Source organism: Felis catus, chromosome X (assembly GCF_018350175.1).
Source record: "Felis catus isolate Fca126 chromosome X, F.catus_Fca126_mat1.0, whole genome shotgun sequence".
Lineage (NCBI taxonomy): Eukaryota > Metazoa > Chordata > Mammalia > Carnivora > Felidae > Felis > Felis catus.
Window position 1 is genome coordinate 56,090,289 of NC_058386.1, and position 16,539 is coordinate 56,106,827.

Sequence of the window (16,539 nt, forward strand, 5' to 3'; positions counted from 1 at the left end):
TTTTGTTCATTGGTCTTTCAAGACTTCAAGTTAAGCATGGTAGAATTAAAGAATACATTTAGTGCTGTTGCCTCTCCAAGGCCACTAAAATGACAATAAATGGATTTGGAAAAGACATCAAGTTAAAAGACCAAGAGAATAGTGGAGCACAGAGCCCAAATGTCCATCGACTGATGAATGGATGAAGATTATATATATATATATATATATATATATATATATATATATGCTGTGAAATACTACTTGGTGATGAAAAAAATGAAATCTTGCCATTTGCAACAATGTGGATGAAACTAAGTGTATTGTGCCAAGTGAAATAAGTCATTCAGAGAAAGACATATATCACATGATTTCACTCATATGTGGACTTTGAGAAACTTAACAGATGAACATAGGAGAAGGGAAGGAAAAATAGGTAAAAACAGAGAGGGAAGCCAACCATAAGAGACCCTTAAAAAGAAAAAACTGAGAGTTGATGTGGTTGGAGAAAATGGGTGATGGACATTAAAGAGGGCACTTTTTGGGATGAGCACTGGGTGTTATATGTAAGAGATGAATCACTGGGCTCTACTCCTGAAGCCAAAACTACACTGTATGTTATCTACCTTGAATGTAAATTAAAAAAAGAGAGAGAGAATAGGACAGGAGAGAGACAACCACAACAAAATGTTAGAAGCTGGCAAGCAGATGAAGAGGAGCAGAGAAAAAGGAAACCCAAGATGGTGGTGGGGGAAGCCCAGAAGCATACAAATTTGTTCCATAAAACCCCAGAAGTGTTCAGGAATTGAAACTCACCAGATACCTCTGGAAGCGGGGGTATATTTGGGCTGAAAACAAGTGGATTGGTTGAAAGTATGTATAAGAAAAATTAGATTTCTGAGTTTCTTCTTCAATACTGGAAGAATATCAGAGGTTTACTTCCAAGAGAGACTTGATATGGATATGCCATGCTCATCTGAAGACAAGAATGCATCACCTGAACAGAATAAGGTGATAATCACATACTGAACAGAGAGGACTCCTGCATCATCTTCCCTCACTCGGTTCCAAAAATACTGGCAACCATGCACTATCATCTCTCATCCCCTACAAGAGATTAGAGGTGTTTCCTCTGGGGAATATGAAATTTGGATGTTCCCTAAAAAGCCCAGAGACCTAACTCTACTGGGATTAGTTGAAAAACCCTATACTCTGCACACAGAGTTCCAATAAACTTTTTAGTTTCTCACTCCTAAAAATGAGCTCACATCCAAGGATCACCAGACACCTGGGGAAAGCCTTTAATGTGGAAAAGAGAGACAGAAACATACAGAAAAAATATTTCAGAGAAAATAGATACAACACAAGGAGATGAAAAATACTAAACACAAACACCAAACATCTAAGTGGCTTGCAACAACAAAGGGCAACATTTTGCTCATGTCGTATATTACCTCAACATTGACTAAAGTTTTGCTCTGTGTTGTCCTCACTCCAGGATTAAAGCTGAAGGAGCAGCTGCTATCTGGTGTATCATCAGGTTTATAGCAGACAGAATACCAAGATGTTAGAATCACACAGTGACTCTCAAAGCTCCTGCTCATAAGTGGGACATGTCACTTCCACTCACATTGCATTGACCAAAATAAGTGACATGTCCAAACCTGATGTCAATAGTGCAGGAAGTGTAATTCTACTGCATAAATAGGCCCAACAGGCAGGGGTAGGAAATATTTTGGCAATACCAGAATCTATCGGAATCCATGAAAGAACAATAAGAGGCAAAGAAAAAAAGGAAAGTTTATAATTTACCAACATGGAAACATGAATAAAACATTATATAAATGTTTAGGAAGATAAAGTTGACAGCAATTAGACAAAAAGACAATTAAATGGAAAATAGAGAAAATTGGGACACTCCAAGAGGCTTAATATCTGAATAAAAGGAGTACCAGAAAGAAAAAAAAAAAAAACAGAGACAAGAGAAAATGAGAAACTATCAGTGAATGGAAGGATATAAGTTTCTGAATTGAGAAGGCACATCAAGTATCCAGCACAATCCATGTAAAAAGACCAACAACAAGGCACATCTTTGTGAAATTTTGGTAATTTTGGTAAAGAGATCTTAAAAGGTTCCAGAAAGAAAAAAATAGGTGCATACAAAGTCTCAAGAATCAGAACAGTATCAAACTCCCTCAACCACGCACTGAAAGCTGGAAGATAATGGATTAATGTCATCAAAATTTTAAGGAAAATGATTTCCAACTTAGAATTCTATACTCGAACTATCAATCAAGTATGAGGATAAAACAAAGACATGTTCAGACTAACAAGTTGTCAAAACATATATTTTGCATACATTCCTTCCCATGAATCTACTGTAGGATGTGAGCCAGCGATAGGAAGAGTAAACAGAGGCAGCTCTAGAACATAAGAAACAGGGAAGCTGATATAAGAGGAAAGTGGAGGTGATCCTTCAAATGGAGGTAAGAGGGAAGTCCCTGAGCAACAGGCAGCCAAGCAGCAATCCCAGTGCCCAAGCAGACCAGTTGTAATATAGATCATGGAAGGTTCCAGGAAAGGTGCTTCCAAGAAAAAGATGTTTGAACAGATTGAGATGAGATTTACTCTTCTGGCAGAATGCCAATGAATTAGCTATAGGTACACAGAAAACCAATCAAACATACACAAAAATTGAGACAATTCTTAATTGTGAGGAACACAAAAATTATTCAAGAAAGGACATGTAATCATAGGACACCTCAGGCCTCACAGTTATATTGATGTCAGCACTGAATATTGATGTACTGATCAGGACAATGGGGAAGAAGGGAAATCTTTTCTTATAGTCAGGTGGAAGGGAAGAGAGTGACATCCTTGTCTTCTAGAATGGGAAGTCAATAGATAATATCTAAACCTGAAAAATCAAGACATATCAGTATGTCATGTAGAAATATAGAGAAAAATATCAGAAAAAAATTTTTTTCAGTTAAAAAGGCTAAAAACATTTACCTCTAAATGCTGGGAATTGGATATAGAAAGTACTAGGGCACTAATCTTTTTGTTTGTTTTTTTTAATACACTTGAGCATTCAGGTAAAACAGAATTTGCTTAAGTCTGGTTTTTGTTATAAACTTTCTAAACTATATACATTGATAAAATGCTTTTTATATTTTATTTTCCTAATTAACTGTGAGGCTAAATACCTTTAACATGTTTATTTGCCATATTTGTAGTTCCTCTTCTATAAATTTCCTGATCACATCCTTTGCCTAGTTTTCTTCTGGGTGGTTTGCCTTTGTAAACCCTATTTCTAGAAATTCATTGTAAATTATAGATTCAAACATTAATTCATTTGACAAATATTTATTGAGCACCTATTATATGCCAGGGACCATGCTAAGTCCTAGGGATATAGCAAGCAATAAGACAGGATGAGTCCTTGATCTTACAGAGCACATATCCTAGTAGGGTAAGACAGAGAACAAGTGAACAAATACACAGACATGCTGCTTTCTGATAAGAGAAAGTGCTCTGAGGAAAATGGAAGAGGGTGACAAGATGGGTTGTGAAAGGTGGGGTGTGGCTTCTTTGGATTGGTCAGTCTGAGAAGGCCTGTCTGAGGAAATGAAATTTGAGTCATTAAGGCCTCATGAAGATTCAGGGACACATGTAGCATTTCAGACACCAGGAATTGCCAACTGTAGATGTCCTATCAGAAAAGGAGAGGAAAGGAAAGAAAAAAGAGAAAGAGAAAGAGAAAGAAGGAGAAAGAGAAAGAAAAAAAAAGAGGGGTGATAAAGAAATAGAAGGAAAACCACCATGGATAAAAGTTGCCAATCATTTCTCACAATCTGTCACTTGTGTTTAACTTTGTTAATGGTACCTCTCGTTATACAGATTGGTTTCACAATTTTGATGCCAGCAAATGTAACAATGTTTTCATTTTGCTTTTTGTGGTTTCTTTAAAAGAATATTTTTAATCCTTATAGCAATATAATAATTGATATTATATTTATGATATCAATACTATAACCATAATTTTTAATATTTTATGAAAGTCTTGTATTTTACATTTTATGCTTTTAATCGGTCTGTAATCTAATTTTTAAGTGGTGTGAAGAAAATATCTATTGTTTTTCCTAAATAGCCAATTGCCTGAATCCCATTTATTGCATAGACCATTCTTTCCCTATTGATTCGAAAGGCCACCTTCATTAAATACGAGATTACCTCATACCCATGGATTTGTTTCCAGTCTCTGTTCAGTGGCTTTGTTCTGTATCTCTATTCCTGTGCTAGGTCTGATTATTAGGCCAGTAATCCTGCCTCAGGCCAAGTTGTCGATTCAGGGCCCTTGTCTATGCTGATTGGTCTGAGTTTATGCCACACCCATTGTTATCTATTTTGAGTAAAGGCTTTTGCACACACTTTTCATTCTGAAGAATGTATAAAATATTTTGATATATGGTAAAGCAAGTCCCCCTTTTCATTGTTCTTTCCTTTCAAAATTGTCTTAGCTACCCTTGTATATTTTCTCTCACACATGAATTTTCTAATCAATTTTTCAAGTTCTGTGGAAACTCCTGCTGGGAATTTGACTGTGATTGGATGAAATTTATCGAAGAGCTTGGGAAGAATTGATATCTTTACAATATTGATTTCCCCATCCAGGAACATGTATGTTTCACCATTTACTTATATCTCTTTAAATGTACTTTAATAAAATTTTATAGTCTTATTTTTATATGTCTGGCACACTTCTTGTTTGTTTTTTTGTACACATTTTATAGTTTTGTTGCATTTGTGAAAGGAACCCATTTATCTATTTTATTTCTAATTGCTCTTTGCCAGTTTCTATTGATTTCTTTTTTAAATAAACTTCATTTTAGAACAGTCTTACATTTATAGAAAAATTCTAAGGCTAATACATAGTTTCCATATACCCCACACCTCATTTCCCTTATTTTTTAAACAATTTACATGACTATGGTACATTTGTCACAATTAATGAACCAATATCAATAATTACCTGAAGTCCATAGTTTATTCATAATTCCTTAATTTTCCCCTAATGTCCTTTTCCTGTTCCAGGAACCCATTCAGGATACCATACTACATTTAGTTCTCATGTCTCCTTGGTTCCTCTTGGCTGTGACAGTTTCTCAGACTTCTTATTTGATGAATTGGGCAGTTTTGAGGAGTACTGGTCAGATATTTTGTAGAATGTCCATCAATTGTGATTTATTTAATGTTTTTCTCATGATTAGACAGACTGGGGTTATAGGTTTAGGGGAGGAAGCCCACAAAGATTAAGTGCCATTTTCATCCAACATATAAAAGGAACAGTCAACAAGACTTAGCACTGTTGATATTAACTGTGATCATCTGGCTGAGGTGTGTTTATCAGGTTTCTCTGCTGTAAACTTACTTTCCCCTCTTTCCATACTATGTCCTCTGGGAGGAATGACTATAGGCAATCTACACTTAAAGAGTGGAAAGTTATGCTTCACTTTCTTGAGGGAAGAGAATTTACATAAAATATTTGGAATTCTTGTGCACAGATTTGTCTCTTCTCCATTTATTAATTTGTTCAGTCATTATTTCTATCAGTATGAACTTATGGATATTTATTTTATACTTTGAGCTATAATCCAATACTACTATGTATTGTTGCCCCAATTTCTACTTTAGCCATTGAGTGTTCTTTCACTTGGTTCCTGTGCTCCTTTTTTTTAACATCCCCCCACAGCATGTGGGTTTTGGGATGTGTGTGTGTGTGTGTGTGTGTGTGTGTGTGTGTGTTTATTTTCAGAACTCTACCTTTTTATATCGACCTAATTAACATACAGTGTTATATTACCTTCAGGTTTACAATATAATGATTTGACAATTCTACACATTTCTCATTGCTCATCATGATAAGTGTACTCTTGAAGCCCTTTATCTATTTCAACCATCCCCTCACCACTTCCCTTCTGGCAACCACCAGTTTGTTCTCTGTATTTAAGAGTCTGGGTTTTGTTCTGTTTTTTTGTCTCTTTGTTTCTTTGTTTTGTTTCTAAAATTCTACATATGAGTGAAATCATATGTTATTTGTCCTTCTCTGACTTATTTCACTTAGGATTGTACCCTCTAGGTCCATCCGTGTTGTTGCAAATGGCAAGGTTTTATTCTTTTTTATGGCTCAGTAATTTTATACATATATATATATATATATATATATATATATTAAGGAATAACATATATATATATATACATATATATAAAGAAGATATATATCACATCTTCTTTATTGTTTTTTTTTTTTTGAGTGCTTCCTCTATTTCTGATACAGATGCTTCAGGTTTATCTTGTATAATTCCTGCCCCAGCCCTAAATCAGCTTCTTTGGGGATCCCTGGTTTCTTTCATTGGAAGATGGTATTAAAAACCAAGATATGGGCCCTAGGTATGCTCATTGCTACGAGTGTGTCATTGCTTCTAGGCACTCTCAGCTAACAGAAAAATGAAATACCTGTGTGTAGACTAATCCATGTATATATACACCTATAAATAGTTCTATATGTAACCTTCTAGATCTATATATCAAGCAAAACATGAATTCACACTGATGTCTTGAACTCTAATCCATTACCACATATCCTCTTCCTCTTACTTATCTTTAAACTCTCACTTCAACAGTGAGAAATTTGGCTACCACTACCATCCATTCACTTAGTTCTTTGATTGCAGTATACATGTATAGTGGTATCAGAATTGTTAACTCATACTATGTAAGAAACAACTTTATCAACTAGAGTATGGTGCATATGTAGAGTTTCTTTTACATTTAGAATTACAGACTATGCTGATTTCCAGTTACTGTGGTCAATAACTTTTCCCTTCACTGTCCTTCAGTGAGATGGTCTCATGCATTTGTAATACAGTGAGATTATTATTATTTTGTCACATTCTGCATTCCATTCTGGGATCCCCAATCTCCTAAATGATTTTTTAATTGTATACACTAAAGTTCTCTCTTTCTAGTGTACAGTTCTATGGCTTTAGAAAAAATGCAGTTATGTATCCACCACTACATATTATAGAAATATTTTTACCACCTTACAAATCCCCTCTGTTTTACCTATTCAACTCTTGCCCTCTCCTTTTGAGCCCCCAGTAGCTACTGATCTTTTTACTCTAAGATTGTTGCCATAGCTTTGCCTTTTCCAGAATGTCACATAATTCAAATCATTTAGAATGTAGCCTTTATAGACTGGCTCCTTTCACTTAGCAATATGCACTTAAGTTTTATCCATGCCTTTCTGTGGCTTCATAGCTCAGTTCTTTTTAGCACTAAATAATATACCATTGTCTGGATGTACCACAGTTTATTTGTCCATTCACTTATTGAAAAACATCTTTGTTGCTTCCAGTTTGAGACAATTATTAATAAAGCTGATATAGTATAATATATATATAATATATATAGACCTCCTTTAATGAGGGTGTGTGTTCATATCTTTAATCCATTTTTTATTTTAAAAAATTTTAGGTTTTTATTTAAATTCCAGTTAGTTAACATACAGTGTAATATTAGTTTCAGGCATACAATATAGCGATTCAACACTTCAATACATCACCCAGTGGTCATCACAGCAAGTGCACTCCTTAATCCCCATCACCTATTTAACCCATCCTCCCACCCATTTCCCCTCTGGATTAGAGCAGAAAGAAATGATATAGAAACTTAAAAAAAAACAATAGAACAGATCAATGAAACCAGGAGCTGGTTCGTTAAAAAAAAATCATAAAATGGATAAATCAAACAGAAAGGATCTAAACACATAAAATCACAAATGAGAGAGAAATAACAACCAACACCACAGAAATACAATTATAATAGAATATTATGAAAAACTACATGCCAACAAATTGGACAACTTGGGAGAAATGGATAAATTCCTAGAAACATATCACCTACCACAACTGAAACAGGAAGAAGTAGAACACTTGAACAGACTGACAACCAGCAAAGAAACTGAATCAGTAATCAAAAGTCTCCCAACAAACCCAAGTCCACAACTGGATGGCTTCACAGGTGAATTCTACCAAACATTTAAAGAAGCTTTAATACCTATTCTTCTCAAGCGATTCCAAAAAATAGAAAGGGAAGGAAAATTTCCAAATTCATTCTATGAGGCCAGCATTACCCTGATACCAAAACCAGACTCCACTAAAAAAGAGAACAGGCCAGTATCCCTGATGAATATGGATGCAAAATTTCTCAATAAAATACTTGCAAACCAAATCCAATAATACATTTAAAAAATCACTCACCATGATCACGTGGGATTTATTCCTGGGTTGCAAGAGTGGTTCGATATTTGCAAATGAATCAACATGATATACCACATTAATAAAAGAAAGGATAAGAACCATATGATCATTTCAATAGATGCAGGAAAAGCCTTTGACAAAATAAAACATCCATTCATTATTTAAAAAAAACCCTCAGCAAAGTAGCTTTAGAGGGAACATACCTCAACATAATAAAGGCCATCTATGAAAAACCCACAGCTAACATGATCCTCAATGGGGAACAACTGAGAGCTTTTCCTCTATGGTCAGGAACAAGACACGATGTCCACTCTCACCACTTTTACTCAACATAGTATTGGAAGTCTTAGCCACAGAAATCAGACAATACAAAGAAATAAAAGGCATCCAAATCAGCAAATATTCTCATTGTTTACAGATGACATGATAGTATATATAGAAAACCTGAAAGACTCCATCAAAAAACTGCTACAACTGACAACACGAATTCAATAGTCACTGGATACAAAACCAACATACAGAAATCTGTTGGATTTCTATACACCAATAATGAAGCAGCAGAAAGAGAAATTAATGAATCAATCCCATTTACCACTGCACCAAAAATAACAAAATACTTAGGAATAAACTTGACCAAGGAGGTGAAAGACCTGTAACTCTGAAAACTTATAAAACACTGATGAAAGAAATTGAAGATGACACAAGGGAATGGAAAGACAATCCATGCTCATGGATTGGAAGAAAGATAGTGTTAAAGTGTCTATACTACCCAATGCACAATCTTTTACCCATTTTTAATTGCTTTGTTTCCTTATTTTTTTTTGTTTTGTAGAAGGTATTTTCTTTTTGTTTTAAATGTTTATTTACTTATTTTTTATATGAAATTTATTGTCAAATTGGTTTCCATACAACACCCGGTGCTCATCCCAACAGGTGCCCTCCTCAATGCCCATCACCCACTTTCCCCTCCCTCACACCCCTCATTGTTTCCTTCTTTTGCATGTTGTGTTCTTAGTGTAATTTGGCTATAAGTCTTTTATTAGATACACGTTTTGCAAATATTTTCTCCCAATCTGTGGCTTACCTTTTGATTTTTCTAATGGTGTCTTTCAGAGTACATGCTTTTAATTTTAATAATATATAATATGTTAAGTTTTTCTTTCATGGGTTGTGCTTTTGGTATTGTATGTAAAAACTCACCACAAAATGAAGGGTCACCTAGACTTTCTCCTTTTTTCTTCTAGAAGTTTTGTAATTTTGTGTTTTACATTTAGGTCTATGGCCCATTTTATTTTTTTATTTTTATTTTTTTAATTTAATTTATTTTTATTTTTTTAATATGAAATTTATTGTCAAATTGGTTTCCATACAACACCCAGTGCTCATCCCAAAAGGCGCCCTCCTCAATACCCATCACCCACCCTCCTCTCCCTCCCCCCATCAACCCTCAGTTTGTTCTCAGTTTTTAAGAGTCTATTATGTTTTGGCTCCCTCCCTCTCTAACCTTTTTTTTTTTCTTTCCCCTTCCCCATGGTTTTCTGTTAAGTTTCTCAGAATCCACATAAGAGTGAAAACATATGGTATCTGTCTTTCTCTGTATGACTTATTTCACTTAGGATAACACTGTCCAGTTCCATCCATGTTGCTACAAAAGGCCATATTTCATTCTTTCTCATTGCCACATAGTATTCCATTGTGTATATAAACCAAAATTTTTTTTTATATATGAAATTTATTGACAAATTGGTTTCCATACAACACCCAGTGCTCATCCCAAAAGGTGCCCTCCTCAATACCCATCACCCACCCTCTCCTCCCTCCCACCCCCATCAACCCTCAGTTTGTTCTCAGTTTTTAACAGTCTCTTATGCTTTGGCTCTCTCCCACTCTAACCTCTTTTTTTTTTTTCTTCCCCTCCCCTATGGGTTCCTGTTAAGTTTCTCAGGATCCACATAAGAGTGAAACCATATGGTATCTGTCTTTCTCTGTATGGCTTATTTCACTTAGCATCACACTCTCCAGTTCCATCCACGTTGCTACAAAAGGCCATATTTCATTTTTTCTCATTGCCACGTAATATTCCATTGTGTATATAAACCACAATTTCTTTATCCATTCATCAGTTGATGGACATTTAGGCTCTTTCCATAATTTGGCTATTGTTGAGAGTGCTGCTATGGACATTGGGGTACAAGTGGCCCTATGCATCAGTACTCCTGTATCCCTTGGATAAATTCCTAGCAGTGCTATTGCTGGGTCATAGGGTAGGTCTATTTTTAATTTTCTGAGGAACCTCCACACTGCTTTCCAGAGTGGCTGCACCAATTTGCATTCCCACCAACAGTGCAAGAGGGTTCCCGTTTCTCCACATCCTCTCCAGCATCTATAGTCTCCTGATTTGTTCATTTTGGCCACTCTGACTGGCGTGAGGTGATACCTGAGTGTGGTTTTGATTTGTATTTCCCTGATAAGGAGCGACGCTGAACATCTTTTCATGTGCCTGTTGGCCATCCGGATGTCTTCTTTAGAGAAGTGTCTATTCATGTTTTCTGCCCATTTCTTCACTGGGTTATTTGTTTTTCGGGTGTGGAGTTTGGTGAGCTCTTTATAGATTTTGGATACTAGCCCTTTGTCCGATATGTAATTTGCAAATATCTTTTCCCATTCTGTTGGTTGCCTTTTAGTTTTGTTGGTTGTTTCCTTTGCTGTGCAGAAGTTTTTTATCTTCATAAGGTCCCAGTAATTCACTTTTGCTTTTAATTCCCTTGCCTTTGGGGATGTGTCGAGTAAGAGATTGCTACGGCTGAGGTCAGAGAGGTCTTTTCCTGCTTTCTCCTCTAAGGTTTTGATGGTTTCCTGTCTCACATTTAGGTCCTTTATCCATTTTGAGTTTATTTTTGTGAATGGTGTGAGAAAGTGGTCTAGTTTCAACCTTCTGCATGTTGCTGTCCAGTTCTCCCAGCACCATTTGTTAAAGAGGCTGTCTTTTTTCCATTGGATGTTCTTTCCTGCTTTGTCAAAGATGAGTTGGCCATACGTTTGTGGGTCTAGTTCTGGGGTTTCTATTCTATTCCATTGGTCTATGTGTCTGTTTTTGTGCCAATACCATGCTGTCTTGATGATTACAGCTTTGTAGTAGAGGCTAAAGTCTGGGATTGTGATGCCTCCTGCTTTGGTCTTCTTCTTCAAAATTCCTTTGGCTATTCGGGGCCTTTTGTGGTTCCATATGAAATTTAGGATTGCTTGTTCTAGTTTCGAGAAGAATGCTGGTGCAATTTTGATTGGGATTGCATTGAATGTGTAGATAGCTTTGGGTAGTATTGACATTTTGACAATATTTATTTTTCCAATCCATGAGCAGGGAATGTCTTTCCATTTCTTTAAATCTTCTTCAATTACCTTCATAAACTTTCTATAGTTTTCAGCATACAGATCCTTTACATCTTTGGTTAGATTTATTCCTAGGTATTTTATGCTTCTTGGTGCAATTGTGAATGGGATCAGTTTCTTTATTTGTCTTTCTGTTGCTTCATTGTTAGTGTATAAGAATGCAACTGATTTCTGTACATTGATTTTGTATCCTGCAACTTTGCTGAATTCCTGTATCAGTTCTAGCAGACTTTTGGTGGAGTCAAAATTTCTTTATCCATTCGTCAGTTGATGGACATTTAGGCTCTTTCCATAATTTGGCTATTGTTGGGAGTGCTGCTATAAACATTGGGGTACAAGTGCCTCTATGCATCAGCACTCCTGTATCCCTTGGGTAAATTCCTAGCAGTGCTATTGCTGGGTCATAGGGTAGATCTATTTTTAATTTTTTGAGGAACCTCCACACTGTTTTCCAGAGTGGCTGCACCAGTTTGCATTCCCACCAACAGTGCAAGAGGGTTCCTGTTTCTCCACATCCTTGCCAGCATCTATAGTCTCCTGATTTGTTCATTTTAGCCACTCTGACTGGCATGAGGTGGTATCTCAGTGTGGTTTTGATTTGTATTTCCCTGATGAGGAGCGACGTTGAGCATCTTTTCATGTGCCTGTTGGCCACCCGGATGTCTTCTTTAAAGAAGTATCTAATCATGTTTTCTGCTCATTTCTTCACTGGATTATTTGTTTTTCAGGTGTGGAGTTTGGTGAGTTCTTTATAGATTTTTGATACTAGCCCTTTGTCCGATATGTAATTTGCAAATATCTTTTCCCATTCTGTTGGTTGCCTTTTAGTTTTGTTGTTTTCTTTGCAGTGCAGAAACTTTTTATCTTCATGAGGTCCCAATAGTTCATTTTTGCTTTTAATTCCCTTGCATTTGGGGATGTGTCAAGTAAGAAATTGCTGCAGCTGAGGGGTCTATGACCCATTTTAAATTAATTTTTGGTGAAAGGTGTAAGGTCTGTGTTTAGGTTTTTTGTTGCCATTGTTGCTGTTTGTCTCTTTTGTTTTGTTTTCCTTTTGATTATGGGTACCCAATTGTTCCAACACCATTTATTGAATTTGCCTTTGCTTCTTTGTCAAAGATCAACTGACTTTATTTGTGTGAGTCTATTTCCCAGCCTATTCTGTTCTATTCATCTATGTGTGTTCTTTAATACCACACTGTCTTGATTACTACAGCTTTATAGTCTTGAAATCTGGCTGTGTGAGTCCTCCAACTTTGTTCTTTCTCAATATTGTGTTGGCGATTGTAGGTTTTTGCTTTTCCATATAAACTTTAGAATCAGCTTGTCAATACCAAACTCCTTGCTGGAAATTTGATAAGATTGTGTTAAATCTATAGGTCAAATTAGGAAGAAGTGACATTTTAACAGTGTTGAGTCTTCCGATCAATGAACACAGAGTATCTGCACATTTCATTTAGATCCTCTTTGATTTCATTCATCCCTTTTGTAGTTTTTCACATACAGATTCTGTACTAAGCATTTCATTTTTCAGTGTTATGGTACATAGTATTTTTTACTTCAAATTCCAATTGTTTCTTGCTGGTATATAGGAAACCAATTGACATTTGTATATTAACTTTATATTTTACAACTTTACTATACTCACCTATTATAGGAGGTTTTTCTTGTTGATTCTTTGGGAGTTTTTACATAGACAATCATGTCATCTGTGAACAAAGACAATTTTATTTCTTCTTTCTCAACCTCTATATGTCTTATTTCTGTTTCATGTGTTATTGCACTAGTTAGGACTTCCAGTATGATGTTGAATAAGAGTGGTGAGAAAGAACATGTTTGCCTTGTTCCCAATCTTAAAGGGAAAGCATCAATTTTCTCACCATAAAATATGATGCTAGCCGTGGGTATTTGTAGATGTGCTTTATGAAGTTGAGGAAGTTCAGCTCCATTCTTGTTTTATAGACAGTTGTTATGAATGGGTGTTGAATTTTATCAAAAAAAATTCTGCATCAATTGATATGATCATGTGTGTTTTCTTCTTTAGTTTTTTGATGTGTAGATGGATTACATTGATTTTTGAATTTTGAAACAGCTTTCCATAAATCCCATTCAGTAATGTGTATAATTCCTTAAAGGAATAATGTGTATTATTCCTTAAAGGAATAATTCCTTAAGGAATATATAATTCCTTAAAGGAATATTATATAAATATATATTATTGGATTCAGTTTACTAATATTTAGGATTTTTGCATCTGTGTTCATAAGATATATTGCTCTGTAGATTCTTTTTATAATGTCTTTATGTGGTTTGGGCCTTAGGCAATACTGGCCTCATAGAATGAGCATAGAATTTCTGCTTCTATTTCTGGAGGAGATTATAAAGAATTTGTATAATTTCTTTCTTAAATGTTTTCTAGAACTCACCAGTGAAACCATTTAGACTTGGTGCTTTCTCTTTTGGAATTTTATTAATTACAGATTCAATTTTCTTTAATAGCTATAGGGCTATTCGGTTTAAGCATTTATCCTTGTGTAAATGTTGGTAGTTCGTATTTTTCAAGAAATTGGTCCATTTAATCAATGTTATAAAATTTGTAAACATAAAGTTATTCATAGCATTTCTTTATTATGCTTTTAATGTCCATGATATCAGTAGTCATGGCTTCTCTTTCATTTCTAATATTTGTAATTTTGTGTCTTCTCTCTTTTTTTCATATTAGCCAGGCTACAGATTTATCAATTTTATTGATATGTTTAAAGAACCAGTTTTAGGTGCTGTCGATTTTCTCTATTGTTTTCTTTTTTTCAATTAAATTGATTTTTGCTCTAATTTTTATTGTTTCCTTGTTTTTTAATTTCTTTAGGTTTAAATTGCTCTTCTTTTTTCTAGTGTCATAGGGTGGAAGCCTAGATTGTAGATTTTATTTTATTTATTTTTTAATGATTGTTTATTTTTGAGAAAGAGGGAGACAGAGTGTGAGCAGGGGAGGGGCAGAAAGAGAAGGAGACACAAAATCTGAAGCAGACTCCAGGCTCTGAACTGTCAGCACAAACCCGGACCCAGGGCTCAAACCCATGAACTGTGAGATCATGACCTGAGCCGAAGTCAGATGCTTAACCAACTGAGCCACCCAGACACCCCTAGATTATAGATTTTATGTTTTTCTTCCTTTCTAATATATGCATTCAATGCTATACAGTTACCTCCAATCACTGATTTTGCTGGATGCCACAAATTTTGATAAGCTGTATTTTTATTTTGATTTAGTCTTCATTTTTAAAAGTCTCCCTGGAAACTTCTTCTTTGACCCATGTGCGTTATTTAGAAATGTGTTGTTTAATCTCCAAATATTTGAGACGTGTCTGTTGATGTTTAATCTTGATGTTTTATCTGTTTGGTAAAGCTGAATTTTTACTTGTTTTAATAAGTTTTCAGTTTCTTCTCTAAGATAGTCTAGGTAGAAAATAATATCATCTGCAAATAATGAACATTTATATCTTGTCTTCCAATATTTATACTTGTTAACTTATATATATATTTTTTACCATAATACATTGGCAGGATCTTCAGTACAATGTTGAATAAAGAATGATAATGATAGGCACCTGTGTCTTATTCTTGACTTTGATAGGGAAGACTCCTAATAATTCACCACTGTGTTTGATGTTTGCTGTAAATTTCTTGTTTCTTTCAGCTTTCTGGGAGTTTTGTTTTGTTTTAATGAGAAATGGGTATTCAATCGCGTGTTTTTTAAGAAGCATCTATTGAAATGGTGGTATAATTATTACCTTTTAATATGACAGTATAGTGAATTACTTGATACATTTTTCTGATGTTGATCAGCATAGTGAGATAGGTTTAAATCCCACTTCTTCCTCCACATACTAGCTTTGGATTTATAAATCTTTACCCTCCTCAGTTTTCTAAACAATAGAAGCTACCTCATGAGAACATTCTGTGTGTGTGTGTGTGTGTGTGTGTGTGCACACGCATATGTGTATGTCTAGAAACTAGAACAGATTCTAGTACATAATAAGTACTAAATACTTTTTAAAAGTATTATTTTCTTGGAGGCAAATTCACATGGTTATGATTCATTTAATATACTGTTAGATTTTGTTTGCTAAATATTTATTTATGGCTTTTTCTTTGGTGTGATTAGCTTGTCATATTTTTTACACATTCTGTTTTTGTTCCCCTTTGGTAACAGGGTTAAATTAACTTCCCAGAGTGAGTTGGATAGCTGTTCATCTTTTTCTATACTCAGAAACAGTTTGTATAATAAAATCATCCAGGGCAGTTGCCTATATTTGTATTAGTTATACAATGCTGTGTAACGAATTATCCCAACACGTAGTGGCTTAAAACAAGAGGTATTTGTTATCTCTCCATTTCTGTAGATTAAGAAACCAGGCATGGCTTACCTCTGGCTTAGGGTCTCTAACAACCTGCATTCAAAGTGCTGACTGGGGCTGCACTTACCTCAAAGCTCAACTGGGAGAGGATCCACTTCCAAGCACACTCGTGTGGCTATTGGAAGGATTCAGTTCCTTGTGGGTTGTTGCATTAAGAACCTCAGTTACTCACTAGATGTTGGCCAGAGGACTCAGTTCCTTACCATGTGAACCTCCCCATAGAGCAGCTCAAGACGTAGCAATTTGCTTCATCAAGGCCAGTAAGAGGGAACCAGAAAATGCCAGCAAGATGAAAGTAACCTAATCTTTTTATTACCTGATCTTGGAAGGGACACCCCATTGCGTTGGCCACATTCTGTTCACTAGAAGCAAGTCACAAGGTCCAACCCACACTGAAGGATGGGGGGTTAACCAAAGATTTGAATACAAGG